This window comes from Saccostrea cucullata, unplaced genomic scaffold (genome assembly GCF_032062105.1).
Source record: "Saccostrea cucullata isolate Sc308-1 unplaced genomic scaffold, CSIRO_AGI_Scuc_v1 ctg1546, whole genome shotgun sequence".
In the NCBI taxonomy this organism is placed as follows: domain Eukaryota; kingdom Metazoa; phylum Mollusca; class Bivalvia; order Ostreida; family Ostreidae; genus Saccostrea; species Saccostrea cuccullata.
The window spans coordinates 82,579-100,151 of record NW_026921333.1 but is presented as its reverse complement, the minus strand read 5'-3'; the positions used below and the strand labels follow the sequence as shown (position 1 = coordinate 100,151).

Here is a 17,573-nt window from a genome sequence, read left to right as displayed (position 1 = left end):
TTATAACGATTTAGTTATCTCGTTATAACGAGTAAATTAACTCGTTATAACGAGTTAGTATCTCGTTATAACGAGTTAATTATATTGTTATAACGAGTTAGTTATCTCGTTATAACGACTTAGTTATCTCGATATAACGAGTTAGTTATCTCGTTATAACGAGTTAATTATCTCGTTATAACGAATGGAGTTAATTATCTCGCTATAACGAATTAATTATCTCGTTATAACGAGTTAGTTATCTCGTTATAACGAATTAATTATCTCGTTATAACGAGTTAATCAACTCGTAATAACGAGTTAATTAACTCGTTATAACGAGTTAATTAACTCGATATAACGAGTTAGTTATGAATTAAAAATGGCTGTAGTTTTAATGCCATTGATGTTTAGTTGATAATTATCAATCATACTTCACTTTAAAATTGATAAAAAGTTGCAATTTTAATTTGCGATATGGTTTAAAAGACACTAATTTTTCTGATATGTTTTGGATGACTTATTAGCTTTCATAACCAATGTCTTAGTACCTAAATTAATACTTCATAATAGGAAGCTAACGCAGGCGTTAATGCAACATATATTATATACACTTACAGTGTGATATATATTATTTTGAGAGTCAGAAATGTTTGAAGAAGGGGGATATGGAGACATCAGCAATGAGGCCATGGGTGTAAAATTCGGGGGCTACTGACCACTCATAACACAACATCAAGAGGCAGTCATAAGTTTCCGTATACATGTACATGTATTTGTCTCCGGTCTTTTAAGTATACAATACACATCAACTGCATCGTTTATACATAAACAGAATACAATCACAGGCACAACCCCTCGAAAAAAAAACTAGTTTGCTGTTTTTCAATAAAAATCTTTATCATACACACTATAAACAAACTTAACAAACTCGGTTTTATATGCTATACTACGAAAGCCATGAAGGGACACGTTGATTTTTCAAAAAAGTAAAAATTAATTTGAGATCTCGAATTACACAATCCGTTCCCACAGATTACCTTTTCGTTCCCTCGATTTATAATTCTAGATCTCGAAATACACAATCCGTTCCCATGGATTATCAATTCGTTCTCACAGATTATCAATTCGTTACCTCAAAAAACACTAATCCGTTATCTTGGATTGTAATTCATTCTCTCAGTTTAAACAATTCGTTCCCTCGGAATGTAAACTCTTCTCACGATTCCATTGATATCAGCTGTCTGTACATATCGGATATGGCAATACGTGTTTAATGAATAGAATACTGTAGGTGTTTAGATCCTACCTTTTAATACATATTACGGTCCAAAATGAGAAAATAGCATGAACCTGACTCAAATCTATATTCTAGTACTGATAATAATATGGTAATAAAATATACGTTGAATTAGTTATAAAAGAGGTTCGGAACGACCGCGTTTGCTGAAACAAAATACATAAATCGCATTAATTGATTCAAATAGTTTGATTTGAATGTATACAACATTACATAATTATATACATATATACATGTAATAAATTCGCGAGCACTGATTGCCAAAATCATAAGACTGATGTTACAAATCGAGATCTCGAAATATTAATCCGTGGGATCGGATTGTGTAATTCGAGATCTCGAATTATAAACCGAGAGAACGAGTTGATAATCAGTGGGATCGAAATGTGTAATTCGAGATCTCGAATTATAAACCGAGGGAACGAATTGATAATCCGTGGGATCGAAATGTGTAATTCGAGATCTCGAATTAGAAACCGAGGGAACGAATTGATAATCCATGGGAACGGATTGTGTAATTTGAGATCTCAAATTAATTTTTACTTTTTTGAAAAATCAACATGTCCCTTCATGGCTTTCGTACTATACTACTATACTTCTATCACTTAGATATATCAACTTTAGATCAGTTTTAACTCGTTATAACGAGAAAATTAACTCGTTATAACGAGAAAAATTAACTCGTTATAACGAGTTAATTTTCTCGTTATAACGAGATAATTAACTCGTTATAACGAGATAACTAACTCGTTATAACGAGATAACTAAGTCGTTATAACGAGATAACTAACTCGTTATAACGAGATAATTAACTCGTTATAACGAGATAACTAATTCGTTATAACGAGATAACTAAGTCGTTATAACGAGATAACTAAGTCGTTATAACGAGATACTAACTCGTTATAACGAGATAATTAACTCGTTATAACGAGTTAAATTTTTTTTATCTTCTCAGAAATGAGCCTATCCGGCTTTCGTATGTAAGAAATGGTCTATCAATTGGTAAAAAAAAAACGTTGGACAGCATTTGGATTAATGTAAGATTGTATTTGCGGACAAGGTCATAGCATCGACCATAGAACTTGCAAAATGATTATTTCAGAGTAAACTGTTGAAGTCTTCAGCAACTTGTTTGTCCAGGGTGTGCCTTGTTTTGGGAATTGTTCATACTTAGAATTTACTCTTTTGAGAGACATACACCCCATTTGCAGATGATAAAGGTATATTGCTACACAAATAAAAGAAGTTGACGATAGAAAATTTGAAGCCATCAAGTTTATCAAAAGGGTCATAAAATCGTCATTGACATCTCTTCTAGTACAATATCTTGTGTAAGACTCTGTGGTATTTTAAGTTCACTGGGATATATCGACTCGTCATATGAATTCAATTAACTATTATTCATGGATAAAATGTTTTTAATATGCCTAAGTGCCAAGTTAAGGCCACAGCAAGTGTTCTTCTTCTCACATATATGTCTCTGAATAAGTTCTGCTTTATATGAAAACAAAGATAGGTCTGCTGATTATGGTATGCAATTGGTATCCAAAATAATTCTGATGAATGTCTGGAGACATTATCTTTGAAAAATGATATTTTCAATCAGAAACTTAAGCCCCTTTTTAAAATATCAAATTCAGAGTGCACTTCTAATTTAAATAAAATGACTTAAAATTAAAACCTTGGCTGAAACCATTTTTATATTCACAGAGTTGTTTCATTTAATTGTTCATTTGATCTGACCTACTCTATAAACAAAGACAAAATTCCTGTTATTTGTATGCTTTCAGTGGTTAACTTATATGTATTTACAATATTCATTGATGTGCGATGATAAATAGCCCAGTGATATAATTCCTATCAGTCGGCACTTTATGTAATATGCCAGGGTAAAAATATCAGGTCATATCTTCAGAAATTACAAAACTCAAATAAATCAGTTTCTTTCAGATGAAATATAAGCGCATGAAGATAAGGAACACTGATCAATCTGTTCAAAAAAACTACAAACAAAATATTTTATGAATAGGGATAAAATACCGACCCTGGAAATTGAAGAGATTGGTGTAATAAGTTTAACGTCAATATGTGAAATTTGGAAATCATACATTTGATCGAATGCAAAAGATTCATATCTGTTCCAAAAAAAATTTGCATTGTCTTTTTCTTTCATCAAAATGAGCTTGAATTCATAAGCTTTTACAAAAGAAATCAATTATTATTTAAAAAACATTCTTAATTATAGACGATATAAGTGATTTTGTGTTTTCAATTGACAGTGTTCCTCATTTCAAAATTAGAAAAAAGTCCATTATATAGGATATAGGATGAATGCAGCGCATCTATATTCTTTCTTTATTCATTATCTATCAATTTAAACAATGAAGAATGTAAAGAACATTAACTATAAAGAACAAGGGTACGATATACTGGGCACTAACTTCTAACTTCAGAAACTAGATATCGTGACTACATGTAGATATTTATAGATTAAGAGAAAAAATTTCTAACTTTTGTTTCAATTTATTCCATTAACATATTAACTAAGTTGAAATAATCCGTGATGGAGCTTCTCTAGATAACCATTTATTTTGAGCGTGGCACGAAACGAACATATATTCCTACACCGGATATTGTCTGGTTTCTGGATTGATAGAAATGGCTTTTGGAACTTAAGTCTATCTTCTCATTTCCTGTATATTTCTTCACGAGGAATTTACTTTGGAAATTGATGTAGCAAAAAAAGATATGCAGCCATCAACTATATATTATCGCGGAAAGATAATTATACAATATATCCGGGGTAAGATTTATTTGGTATTTATTTTAATAAATCTTAAATATTTTGTTGAAATATTTTAACTGAAAGAAATGATTATAACGAAATTATTGTTGGATCATTTAACACGTATAAGACAGAAAGCCACGTACAAAATCAAGGCCACCGCCTCATAACCAATACATTGATAAAAGACTTAAGAATACGGATGGAAAAAGAAAAAAAAATTGACCTCTCTCCATTTTGTCCTATAATCAAAATGGCTTCCTTAATTAAGCTAGAGAGAGTGACCACCTTAAGATTCATTGAAAAATGTGAAAATAAGAACTTTGACTGAAGGGTCATCTCGATAGGACTGAGCAATTTATAATTTTCTGACCTTGGCTGAGAAAACCAAGTAGACAACCTAAAAAAGTGACTTCGAATCCCATGTGGGACGTGGAGACCGGTCCTTCGGATGAGACCGTATAAACCGGGGTCCAGTGTCGCAGTAGGTGTTGGCATGAAAAAGATCACTCACTGCTCAATGGCCCTAAGTGCCGAGCATAGGACAAAATTTTTAGCCCTCCAACGACAAGTGGTGGCGTCTCGATATGAGTGAAAAATTCTCGAGGGGGACGTTAAACAACATGCAATCAATCAATCCTCTGCAATTTCTTAATTTTATAGATAAGCTTTTCTTTTCACCTTGCTTACTTTGTATGTACACAACCTTATGCTAATTTTGATATTTGACAATGTATATTCGTATCGAATTTTAAATAGAATGGGGTGTTTGTAAATAAAGTTTTATTGCAGTTTTTTCATTGATGAAATATATGGAGATAACGAACATTATTCGAGCTCAAAAATCCATTAAATATTACAAAATAGGAGCAGAGCAAACAAGGACCTCGAAAACATCAGAGGTGGAATCAGATGTCATGGAGGAGTGAGCATCCCCTGCCGACCGGCCACACCCGCCGTGTGCTCCTTGTCATATTCGGGAAAACCGAAAAACCCATTGACAATTCGAGGTATAAATAATGGCCTAACAATCAGTATGAAAAAAAAGTCAAAGTTAATGAGAAATTGTATCAGACTTTAGGTAAATTGTATTTGCTGACAAGGTCATTGTATCTACCATAGAACCTACGAAATGATGACTTAAAACGAGACTGCTAATATTCTCGCTTCATCAACTTGTTTGCAATAAATTTCTTCGTTTTAGATATCGTTCATACGTAGAGCATGCTCTTCCGTATCGAATCAGTTGAGAGATATACCGGTAAGCTCCGTATGCAGGTGATGAAGATATATTGCTTCATAAGAAAGGGAAGTTGACGATTGAATGGTCAAAATCATCAAGTTTATCATGAAGCATTGTTGTTAAATTACTATTCACGTCTTTTTCTAGCAAATTATCCAAATATGAAACAAATGTGTCAGACTCTGTGATATCTTTTATTTCAAGCTCATAGGGATATATAGTGTCGAGATTAGAATGAAAATAACCATTGTTAATTAACAATTCGTCGTCGATAGCAAGTGTTTTTTCTTTTCACGGAAAATGATTCAAATTCTGCTTCATGTGAATACAAAAAAAAATGTTTGCTTATATTGAGGCGTAATTGGTACCAATGAGAATTCCGATAGATATTGTTAGAAGACCTAGTCTTCAAAAACCACATAAATATTGTCCATTGGAAACTCAAGCATCTTTTTGATATCAACTTCAGAGTACGTGTGTGTACAATCAAATTTTTTTTAACAAAGTCATTTTGCAAATATCCAATGACATCGTCAAGGCAAGTTAATTGATGAGTTCCATTTCTATTGAAAAATCAGCTGTCAATGATGTCAGAGAGCCTAGACTTTAATTTAGCGTGAGGGATAGTTGAACAATTATAAAGGTGAAGTCATGTTTTATGTTGTTGGGTTTAGTAAAATTTTGCGATTTCAAATGTTTCAAAAGTTCCTAGGAATTTTGCTGTATTCACATCAAATTTACACCACCTTTGGAATTTCGTTGTATTGACATTTGATTTACATCACTTGTCGAATACATTGTTACACAGTACTCTTGAAGTTTCTCCTTCGCTATTCTTAATATATTAGTGATGAGTAAAGAAAGAGGCTGGGAAAAACATGTATATTGGAACACGCTATGTATCTTTGTTAAGATATTTTTATGAAGTTTTGAAATCTTATACAGCCAGGGTAGTTCAAATTCATTTTGGTTGTTTAGAATATTAAAGGACATATGATTTTTAATAGTTTCCTCCTTAGAAAGTGAGATATGAGTATGAGTTGGATTACTAGTAGTATAATTTAATCCAAGTTCCTCTAAAATATATTTCTTTATAATAAGCCTTATTCCAAGTTGTTCCAAGTTGCTCTAAAATACACTTTGTATGATATGCCTTTCAAACAAAGACAATGTTGTTACCTGATTTTTCTGCAAAACCAGTACGTACAGATCGTGTAATCTATCTAAATAATACTTTGGGATCAACCCACGTACAATATATATAAGACTTATTTGAAGATAAATAAAACGGACTGTGCATGACGTATCATTATTAAGGTTTTTCTTTCAATTGAAACAAAATATTTTACGCTTTCCATTTTGAGTAATTCATTTTGCAATAATGGTTGAAACTTGTATAACGTCTAGACGCTGAAAAGAGGAAGCAAAATATAGAGAAATAGAGCAAATTGATTTTCTTCGCTAGACAGAATTAGAGAAGAAACTTTACAATTGGTCAAATCAGTGAAATAATCACAAATCAAGATTTTGTCTGTTAATTGCAAAACCTACCTCAGAGCATAAGAATGGTTGAACTTTTACGACCGAGCCTTTATTAATTTTTTCCAGAGATCTAGAGTGTATACAAGTATACAAATTACATTTTTTTTTAAAAATCTAAATAACTTATATATATACTCAATTTGACATATTGTTTTTGGTGAAATATACTTGCACAGGTCTTATTTATTAAGAAAAGGATTGTATTTTTAGATGTATTTCTGTACTTTTTTCAATTAATTTTAACAATAACTAAATATATAAGAATTAAATTGAAATTGAAGGTTCACCTTCATCATATGCAACTCGATCATATTATATACCGGTATGTATCAGACGTGTTTCTGGCTGATGATTAGGTTGACAGATAAACGTATGGCTAGGTAGCTCTTTTCATTAACATATGTTTTGCGTCTCGATGATGCCTGGCTGTTATCAATAGGTTTCGACTTCCGTATTTTATGAAGCCACAAAAGTAAAAGAAAAATATATATCCAACTTTTAGATGAAGTTCTTTCAAATAAGATGTAAAAAGAAATTATTGCGTTTATTAGAATGCATGTGTATTTTTCGTGCACTTGTGCTTAATGCATCATTTGCAGATAATTCTGGTGCTTCAGGGAATTTGGCCTCAAAATCATTCCTGATTCTTTGGCAGCTCTTCTTATAATGTTTCTTTTGTTTCAAATGTGAAAAAGAGAAGGAAATGTGTTAGAAAATTGTTCATATACGAATCTCAATATTTGTTTGTTTCTGTCCAAAAGACGCGTTTTTGTGATTCTTGAATAATAATGTTTCCATAATTAATGCCCCTATATATTCTCTTTAAACGGAATCTAATGTTCACAATTTGTATCCATTTTCATTGGGGCTATTTTTATGGTTTGCACCGCAATTTGGTCAAAATTTACATACATTCATGTTTTTTTAATAAGGAAATAGAAGAACTTTAAAATCAATACCCCAAAAGTACAATATTAAAAAAAAAAATGTATGATTCCTTGGCAGTATTACAAGAAATCACCGTTTACGTAAACGTAGATGCGGAAAATGCTCGTCGCTTATGACAAGCAAAAAATAAATGATTGAAAAAATAACAGTTTTGATTTTACGTGTATAATCTTGCATTTGTGCCTTATGTGCCCTTATATGTGCATTTACAGTTCAAAATCCTCAGCAGATGTTGCAGATAACACATTGAGTAATGGATAACGACGAGAAAATTTGAGCAGCTATTGATCAGAGTAAGTATCGCTTTCAGTTTTATAACATTAGATTTTTTGTTGTTCTTTTTTACGTTGAGGTTGTTATAGAAGTTATTTTTTTCTTCTTTTTTAAACCGGGTTGAACACTAAAAATCAGTGGTAAGAACGTATGATAACTTCATGAAAATGTTACAAGCAAAAATACGTAGCGGGTTCAAAAAAATGTTCCACCAATAATATAATCAAGAAATGGTGCAAATCGAAATTGATACCTTAGAATTTCAAGAAACTTTTAGACTTGAAATCTAAAATTTTCATTAAAATCAATAACATTAAACTTTTCTACAATTTATATAGAACCAAATCCCATGATAAACTTAAAGTCCAGGCTCATTGACCCGTTAAACAGCTGCATCATCAATAAAAATGAAAATCGTCAATTTGCTTACCTGGCCATTAGTCATTCACCAAATTATTTGGTTAAAACATTTTTATTCTTCAATTTAGTACTCTGAAGTTGATATTTTAAAAAAAAATACAGTTGCGCTTCTGATTGACAATATCTAATGAAGTTTTTTTTTTGGAAATAAGGTCATCAAACGATATGTAGTAATTTTCTTGGGTACCCAAATGCACCCTGTTATTAGCAGACGGATTGTTTTACTAGTATTTATATAAAGCTGACGGTTATATTGAAACCTAAACACGAGAAAAAGAAAATACTTATATTACTCTGGCCTTTAGATTATCGACAAAGTATTTTCAATTATCAATGGGGGGGGGGGGGGAGGCCAACTTCTTTCCATACCAAATTTCTTTCATACCTTATATTACTTAATCCTTATTTCGCTTTACTGTAACAAAACATGGAAAGGGGGGGGGGGGGGCAACCGGCCTTTCAATGAACATTTCCAATAGTAAAAATTATGTATGGGAAAAAAGGAGGCAGTTCCCCCTGGCCCCAATCCCTATTGCTACGTGCCTGTTTTACATTTTCCAAACATAAAATGCATATAAATTTTTATAATTGTTTATGTTAAAGTAATAATGGCAACAAATGTACCTGAAATCATTATCATGTATGTGACCGGTCACGGTAGCCTACATGTAGTAGTAGAGCGTTCGCTTCATGATCGGGAGGCCCGAGTTCGATTCTCGTTTACGGCGCCGCGTCATACCTAAGACGTAAACATAGGTAGTGACTGTTGCTTCGCCAAGCGCTCGGCACTAGAAGTGAAAATCACGGGTCTTTCGGATATGACCTTAAAAATGTAGGTCCTGTGTCACGGTAGGCGTTGGCACGATAAAGAACCCTCACTGCTCAATGGCATTGAGTGCCGAGTATAGGTCTAAATTTGAAGCCCTTCACCGGCATATGGTGACGTCTCCAAATGAGTGAAAAGTTCTCGAGTGGGACGTTAAACAATATATAATCAATCAATCAATCATTATGTATGTATAAATTCATTATGTGTACAAAACATTGTGAATTTAAAAGATTACCCAGGTAATCACCTGTATATGGAGTATATGCCTCCCACATTATTCGATACACAAGACCATGCTGTACATACGAACAAATCCAAAAAAACGACTGCGAACAACTGACAAATGAGGTGACGAAACAGGGAAATCAACACTCTTGTTTTAAGTCGATACTACGAGGATAATTAGTTTCTTTGTCACCAAATACAACCCATCATTTAGTCGAATGTTGTCGAACGCTTTTTGATTACTAATAAATTGTTAGAACATTAATTTAACACTGAATTGTTCAGAGGTTTTTGCGTCTACCTGATCATGACGAGAAGCACAAGGCGTTTGTATTCGGTGGACAGGTATTGCTTACTTCTCCATGGCACCTGATCCCACCTCTGATATTTTTCTCTGCTTTTGATTTGAATCGTGTAAATGGACTTTCTAAACAGATGTATGTACATGTAGTTGCTTACTGTTCCGGATCTTCATAATTCATGCTACCTATGTCGAATAAATTATAACCAGCCATCTCTGTGTTTTGTTCGGACTGAAAGACGGGCAAGGTAGAAATATTCTCGAAGTTGTCTCGCCGAAATGGATATGGGTATGGACAAATATATGGACATAAATCGGAGAAAGCTTGAGAACATTCTTAATTCGGATTATATTTTTTACTCGGTCGTGAAAATGCTACTCTGTTGGTTTTCTATTTCAGAATACGGTGTTATTTATGGCGATTGATGGTTGTCTGACTGTTTGAAATCTTGTTTTGTTTTCAGCAGATAAATGAGTTTATTATACCTCAAGTTAAAACATGGAATATAAACAAAGCCAAAAGGAACATTTATAAACACTGTATTCAAGCAATCTATCACGTAATGTTAGCGTATTCTGTTGTGTTAAAATCACATGTTAAGATGTTGGAAGGTCTTTCCGTACAGTGTTTTATGCTATATTCAGTGACCTCTTTCGTATTCTTATTGTAAATTGAATGGATTGCAACATGGATTTGAATAAGTCCAGTGATATTTGTGACCATGGTTAGCTAGATCTAGGAAATAAAGTTACAATTGTGTTTTGGACATCATAACTAGCTAGATAGATGACTCTCTGATGCTGAAACAAGGTAGGTGGAAGAGATTTGCACCACACTGTTGCTATCTCTGTACATTAAAATAAAAAACAAACATTAAAGGCACTTCGAGAGAAATTTGTGTAGTAGCAATATAGTTCCTTACTCTGCATTTACTGGGTACTCGATAAAGATCAATTCTTTATTTTAAACAATATATAGTCATGGGTTTTTAATTTTTGTTCCTTTGGTTTTGGGTTTTGACTTAAAGTTTGAGATATTTCCACAACTACATAACCATGAATCGAAAAAAAAAAAACATTCAAAAAAAAATAATTTGATGGACACAATTAAGTCTTGTCTATTTTGTGAATGAAAAAATGCAAATTATTAGATTAATTTAGCAATTGATAAAAACTCTCTAAAACAAATTCAGAATTATCTGTATTTTCTAATGAATATCTTCGTAAAGTTATTCACTGGATGAGGGGTTAAATTGTTACCGGAATAGTTATTAAACATTTTCTAGGAGGAAAAACTAGAATAGAAATTGCAAGGGCATATTTTCTTAATATTGGAAGTAACAAACCACGCATGTATTAAACTTGGAGGATTTTACTATATTGAGCATATACGCCCACTGGCATTCAAACAATATTGTCCTTTTTCATCGGGTGTCAGCTTAATTCCAGAATAACAATCAGAATCATAGTGATTGTGGAAAGATTTCCTATTACGGTTCCTTCAGGCACAAAAATGACCTCCTAAACATTTCGTAAAAATTTTAAAGAATTTTTAAATTAAAAAAAGAAAGGATTGACTTGTATTTTTTAAAGAAAAAACGACAAATGTAATTCTCACAAATACACGAATCGTTACAGATAAGATAGAACCTGCTATTAGAAATCTTCAGCAGACGATTGCTATGTGTCAGGGGGATTAAGAAATCTGTTTAGCAGCCGACTTCTTCAAGAGAGCAAGATTTCTCTTATTTCTATAAACAGTTACTGATAACGCTGTTTACTCATCGTGTTTGAAACAAAAGCTTTTTTCCTACATTGCGAAGCTTTCTAAGTTTACATGATATATAAGAGTTCTTATTCAAATGAACATTAGAATCAGTTGTTTTGGAACAAGCCCACATTCCAATTTTATTATTTGTCTTCCCTTTCATACTTATGTTTCTATTTCAATCTCTTTGTGTCCTCTTACTAACACCATTACAACCAATTAAATCGATTGGTGCAAATGGTGCTTGTGTTTTGAGGTTTTTTAAAACATAATTTTACAAAAAACCCATTTCCTATTGAAAGATTTCACCATGATATTGAAGGTCAGAATATGATTGAAGATTTCTACGAAATGAAGTGTTATAACTAAATATATCTTTATACACATTTTAACTCTGCACTTGTAGCTCCTTTGCGTCGCTTTATTATAGAATATCTCATTCGTAAGAATTATCTGTGTCTTCAAAAGCGTTGCATCGTTTGAATTGTTTTCTGTTGTATACTGTTATAAAAGCCTTTATATTATACCACTTATTTAGATGCATGTACAAGTAAAGCTTGAGAAAATTTGTTTTCATCTTGACTTCAAAAAGCCTGTTAATGCATTATGAAATTATTTCCTATAATGATGCGAGATTGAAAGGGATTCCTTGATGATAAATATGTAATTACTCAAGTTCGGTTATTTTATACTAAGTACATGTACATTTAGTTGGAAATCTTGAAGAATTTAAGGTTTCTGAAAAATTCTTAAAGCCAACAGAATATAATAATTATTACGCTTCTTTCTAAGGAGGAAATTCTTTAGAATCAAATGTCAGTTTTAATTAGTTTTGATATTCCCAACTACCATTTGAATTTGAATTACCATATCTATATTGGATTCCGAAACTTCTTATGTAATCCTTACAAAAATACATAGCTGGTTCCATTAAAAGATCTACCAAGTCTTTTTAATCCTCAATAAAATATTGACAGTAGTGAAAGAGAAATTTCAGGAGCATTTTGCAACGATATATTCGAGAAGTGGTATAAATCAGATGTGGATTCTTAAAAGTTCCAAGGAAGTTTTGGAAAGTTTGATTTCAAAAAACTTTACCAAAACCAACAACATAAAAACCTACGACTTCTTAATTTACCGATAATCAAAGTCCAGACTCTTTGATATCAATGACTTCAGTTTTTCTCAATAGAAATGGAACTCCTAAACTTACTTACCTCGTCATTTGTCATTTTCAATATTATTTTGTTAAAAAGCATTCTGATTGTACACAGAAGTACGCTAAAGATGATTTTAAAAAGGATCCTAAGTAGCTATATAGATTCGATACGCAACAGCTAAACCAATTTTATGTCAGCAAATACAATCTATCATTAAGTCAAATGCTGAATGACGTTTTTTTTTCTTCTTATTGTTGGGCCATTATTTACAGAGTGAGTTTTTGTCTGATTTTTTCCCGTTATTTCCCAATCATGACAAGTAGCACACGGCGGGTGTGAGCGGTCGGTAGGGAATATTCACTCTCCCATGGCACTTTATCCCATTTTTAGAGGTCCGTGTTTGCTCTTCTCCAAAATATATTGTTTAATGGACTTTTCAGCTTGAATATTGTTTGTTAACTCCATATATTTTATTCCAATAAAATTTAATTTTAAGATTATTTGGTTTAAAAAAAAAGAGAAAGAGAACTGCGTGTTTAACCAAATTCAAACTTTCTAATATGAAAGCCGTCACGGTAGCCTAATGATAGGACGTTCTCTATTTGATGATTGGGAGTCCCGCGTTCGACTCTTGTTCGACACGCCGCTTCCAAACTGGGTTGTGACTGTTCCTTCACCGACACGGGGTCAATTTTACAGTCTCACTGAAGAACAGTGCTTCGGGGCCACCAACTTATAAAAATCTCAGCTCAAATCTCAGGGTTGGTGGCCCCGAAGCCAGGTGATTCAAACTTGCGATGAAAGAACTATCTTCTAACGCCAAAATTCGGGAGCAAACTCTCTTACCACTGCGTCATGAGGGTTACTAATTTATCTTCGAAAAATACTATTCAACGATGTTGCGATAAGGAAGTTTTCCTGTTTTTATGAACTCTTCTAATTGTTCCAATCACAACTCTAAACATAAAAAAGATGTACTATTATCTGTACTTTGGTTTAGTGCAAAGACTTTGCTTATTATGTCAAAGCACCGTCTCTCAAAGGAGTAACGGATAGGGATGGTGCCATTGGCGGATTTTAAGGATGAAAAAATCTCTCTTTGAGCAGAGAAAACAACATAAGATTTGTTTTGCTGAAGACTGCGTGTATTGTTTTTTGGCGGATATCTCTGATAGTCTATCTATTTTTATTATTTAGATCAAAAACGAATGACATGAAAAGTATGGTACACTTTTTAAAAAAATGCTTCTATCTTCTCTTTCATATATTAAGTTAATGTAACACCCAATGTTATTATAACGGTGGGTGTTGTGTGATGAGTTGCATTAAATCGGATTAGAGGGTTGCGGATGAATTAGTCAGGAACTTTTTTTTTACAAACTAAAGGTAAAAGTTCCTGTTTATAACACAAATTAATGTACATTTATCACAAAATCTTTATTGTAGATCAGGATCCGGGGTCATACGACTTAGTTGAGCTCACTTTTGATCTCAGTCCTACTTTTCTAAAAAAGGAATATATGGATGAAAGGTGAGACTGAGATTAAAAGTGAGCTCATCTACGTTTTATGGTCCCGAATTCAGGAAACTCTTGTCAATTTGTTACTTGGTTTAGTGATTAACATCAATGAGTTACATGTTTATAGTGAATCATGTAACAGTGTGAAACATGTTTTAGTGAATTACATCAATACACAATTAAAGGGGAATATTGTCAATTTAATTCTTTTCAGAATTTTTTATCCCATTGTCCTTCAAACGTTTTGTCCATCTTTATATTTATACTTTTTTAGCAAAATCGTTTGCATAAAAAACCGCGAATTTTTGTATCAAAGTCAAAACAATCTATCAATTTTGACGTTATCTCTAGCTTTTTTAACAAAGGGGGTAAAAAGCTTTTCTGTCTAGATATCTCTGAGAAGCGTCTAATGTATAGCCTCCCCAGTGATCTCAATTAACCCAATATAGGATTTTGACTTCATCTGAAAGCTCAAAGATAAGATTATGAATGTCGAATTATATTTATATCGAAATTACATGTCTCTCAAGACTCTCTGTTATTCGGCATACAAACATAAAAAACGACGGAGATCGTACTGTAACTTAATCTATTATGAACTACGACATGTGATCAGCATTTAGATGAAATAATAATGGAATTTTCATACTTTATTATATTATTTCTATGCTTTTGAAAAATGAATATTTTATATACCTTTATACATAATATTTTTCTCCTGAGTTTATTTTGAATCTTAATTCGTAGGAGCTGTCGATGTAATTGAAACAATTTTGGAGCAAAATTCAAACTGTAAGGACTGATTGATTCCGTGTAGCTATGAAATATTGCGTTCTATATTCGTTGAAGTATACATGTATATCAGCTTAGAGTGTATCAGATGAGGGAATTTCTTTAAATCTTATTGAGTGTTTTGCGTGGTGTTTTTCTTCGCCTACAAAACAAACGGATGGGTATCTCCAGCGATCACGATGCGATGAAATAGATAGAACACATGGTCTACGAAAAGTAAGTGGAGAGGCATTTAACAGTTTCTTTTCATTATAAAATAATGGCCATTTCACATTTCAGTAACTTTCTGCGCTCTTTGAAAGTGAATATCCGTGTCGTGTGGAATTGCCCGTTGTTTTGTTTTTTGTGATTTTATTACCTGCTGACAGTAAAAACCATATCGTGTTATTGTTTCAAAATTCGTTCAGCTTAAGAAATGGGTTATGCTTATAACTAACCCTAAAGAAATATCAATTCTATAGAGATTAAATCGAGTGAAAACCTAGCTCTAATTTTTTTTAAAGTACTGTGTTACATCGTTTAAAATTCACGGTAAGTTTTTTTTTTTCATCTTCCTTAATCAGTTTATAACAAATTGATTTGAATGTTAAACTTATCATAAATTGAATGCTAATAGCTAATTATTTACACTGTACCTGAATAATGTCTCTTTAAATTGTTGATTTATCTAATAATAGAACGTCAAATGCTTAATTGAGGCACATAAAAATGTCTACGTATTCTTTATTTATTAATAGGAATTTATAAAGATAAATTTGCAAGTTTAACTGCGTATGAATTATCCCCGGCTTCTTTAATTTCGCTCTAATCTATCATGAAATAACTTGACTCCGATTTTGTGCTGATTAACAGTAAAATATCGTTTCTGACAAGGAAAACTGCCGAGGGATTCCACTTTGTTGCTTGAATAATGGACTGATTGATCATTTCCCAAGAGAGAGAGAGGACAAATGAAAACCTTTTGTGAAAACGAAGTGACAATATTCTCTGGGTCCTGCAAACTGATAGTCGATAGCGGGATACAGACTTTAGGATAGCTTATTGCTAAGGAAATAGAGAAGATAACACTTTTCCAGGCGTTAGTAATACCGAAGAAAAGCTAAAGCTGAATGCAACATGAAAAGCCCATACTGTGTCTGGATCAAATCGACTACTTTTCACCAAATAGATATCCTTTAACGAAATATTATTATATCATAATGGTAACTTAACATCAAAGCTTTATGATAAATGTTATGATTTCAATAATTGAATTCCATTACTTATGCAGCAATATACCCTTATCATCTGCGGGGTTATATCACTTATTTGATTCGAGGCACAAGAGCATGCTCTATAATGGAGATATTCTAAAACGGGGTAATTTATTGATCAACAAGTTGATGTAACAAGAATATCACAATTTCGTTTAAAGTCATAATTTTGCAAATTCTGTATGGTCGATACAAAGACCTTGTCAGCAAATTAAATGAATCTTTTAGACAAAAGCCGATTAAAGTTTTTCATGCTAATTGTTACACTCTGAATTGTCTATATGGATGCTTCCGTTATTTCCCGATCATGACAAGTAGTACACAGCCTGTGTGACAGGTCGGCAGGGAGTGCTCACTCTTCCATGGCACCTGATCCTACTTCTTATGCTTTCAAGGCTGTGATTTATATTGTGTGAATGGACTATTGAGCTTGAATACTGTTCGTTATCTCAATATAATTCATTCATTATGCATGTTAGATAAACACTGCCTTCATAGCTCATTTACTTCAGCATTGTAGTATGGAGCAATAGGCCATTCTTAGTGCTAAATCACTCACCTTTTTTCATGCTTCAGAAAACTGGAAATGTATCATTATGTGAAATAATTTGAAGTTTCATCAATCAAAATGAAGGCATACGACCTTCATTTGTCAAATATATATTCTGCTTGATTTGTATTTACACTAATCGAAAGATGTTGTATATTGGAATTCAGGATTTCATACCCGATATCTTTGGTTTGGATTTATATTTCTCTTAATCTTTTGGCTTGTGTGTATCTTTAACAAAATTCAATTCTAGCAAAATAAAGCTAGTTATCACGTGATGTGTTGTTGGTATTGTGATCTCGCATCCTTTGTCAAATAGTCGAAAATTATCTAAACTTGGTGCATCTATAAAGTAATTTTTTTAAGGAAGTAACAACAAATTCAAGATCAAACAATAAATCAAAAATAAGTTTATTTTATTACAGGGCTGGAATTACATTGCAGTATTATATCATAGCCACTATCTAATATCGCAGATGCCCATCTCCTTGTTCTCTATGCATTAACAATCGTTTTGTCATTTTTCCAGATTATATTCTAATTTCAAGCTTCCACATTCTTTTTGAAATATATATTAGGTTGAGAGACAGCAGAAGACAACATATGTACTGTATTAACCTTTATCGAGTGCGTTTTTTTAACACACCTGTCAGTTTTTAAAGTAGAAAATACATTGAGAATGC

The 17,573-nt window shown here is 32.5% G+C and overlaps 1 protein-coding gene across 4 annotated transcripts in view; it reads left to right on the top strand.

The window, feature by feature from the left end:
• The window catches only part of LOC134259740 (soluble guanylate cyclase 88E-like), a 54,760-nt gene that overhangs the window by 1,516 nt on the left and 35,671 nt on the right, over window positions 1–17,573 (top strand). For 2 of the 4 annotated variants that reach the window (XM_062742338.1, XM_062742342.1), the window contains exon 2: window positions 8,013–8,093. The gene's annotated coding sequence lies outside the window, so the exon portion shown is untranslated. Of the gene's footprint in view, window positions 1–8,012; window positions 8,094–10,431; window positions 10,574–15,103; window positions 15,304–17,573 lie in introns of those variants that run through there. The other 2 variants (XM_062742340.1, XM_062742339.1) reach the window with 2 other exon arrangements.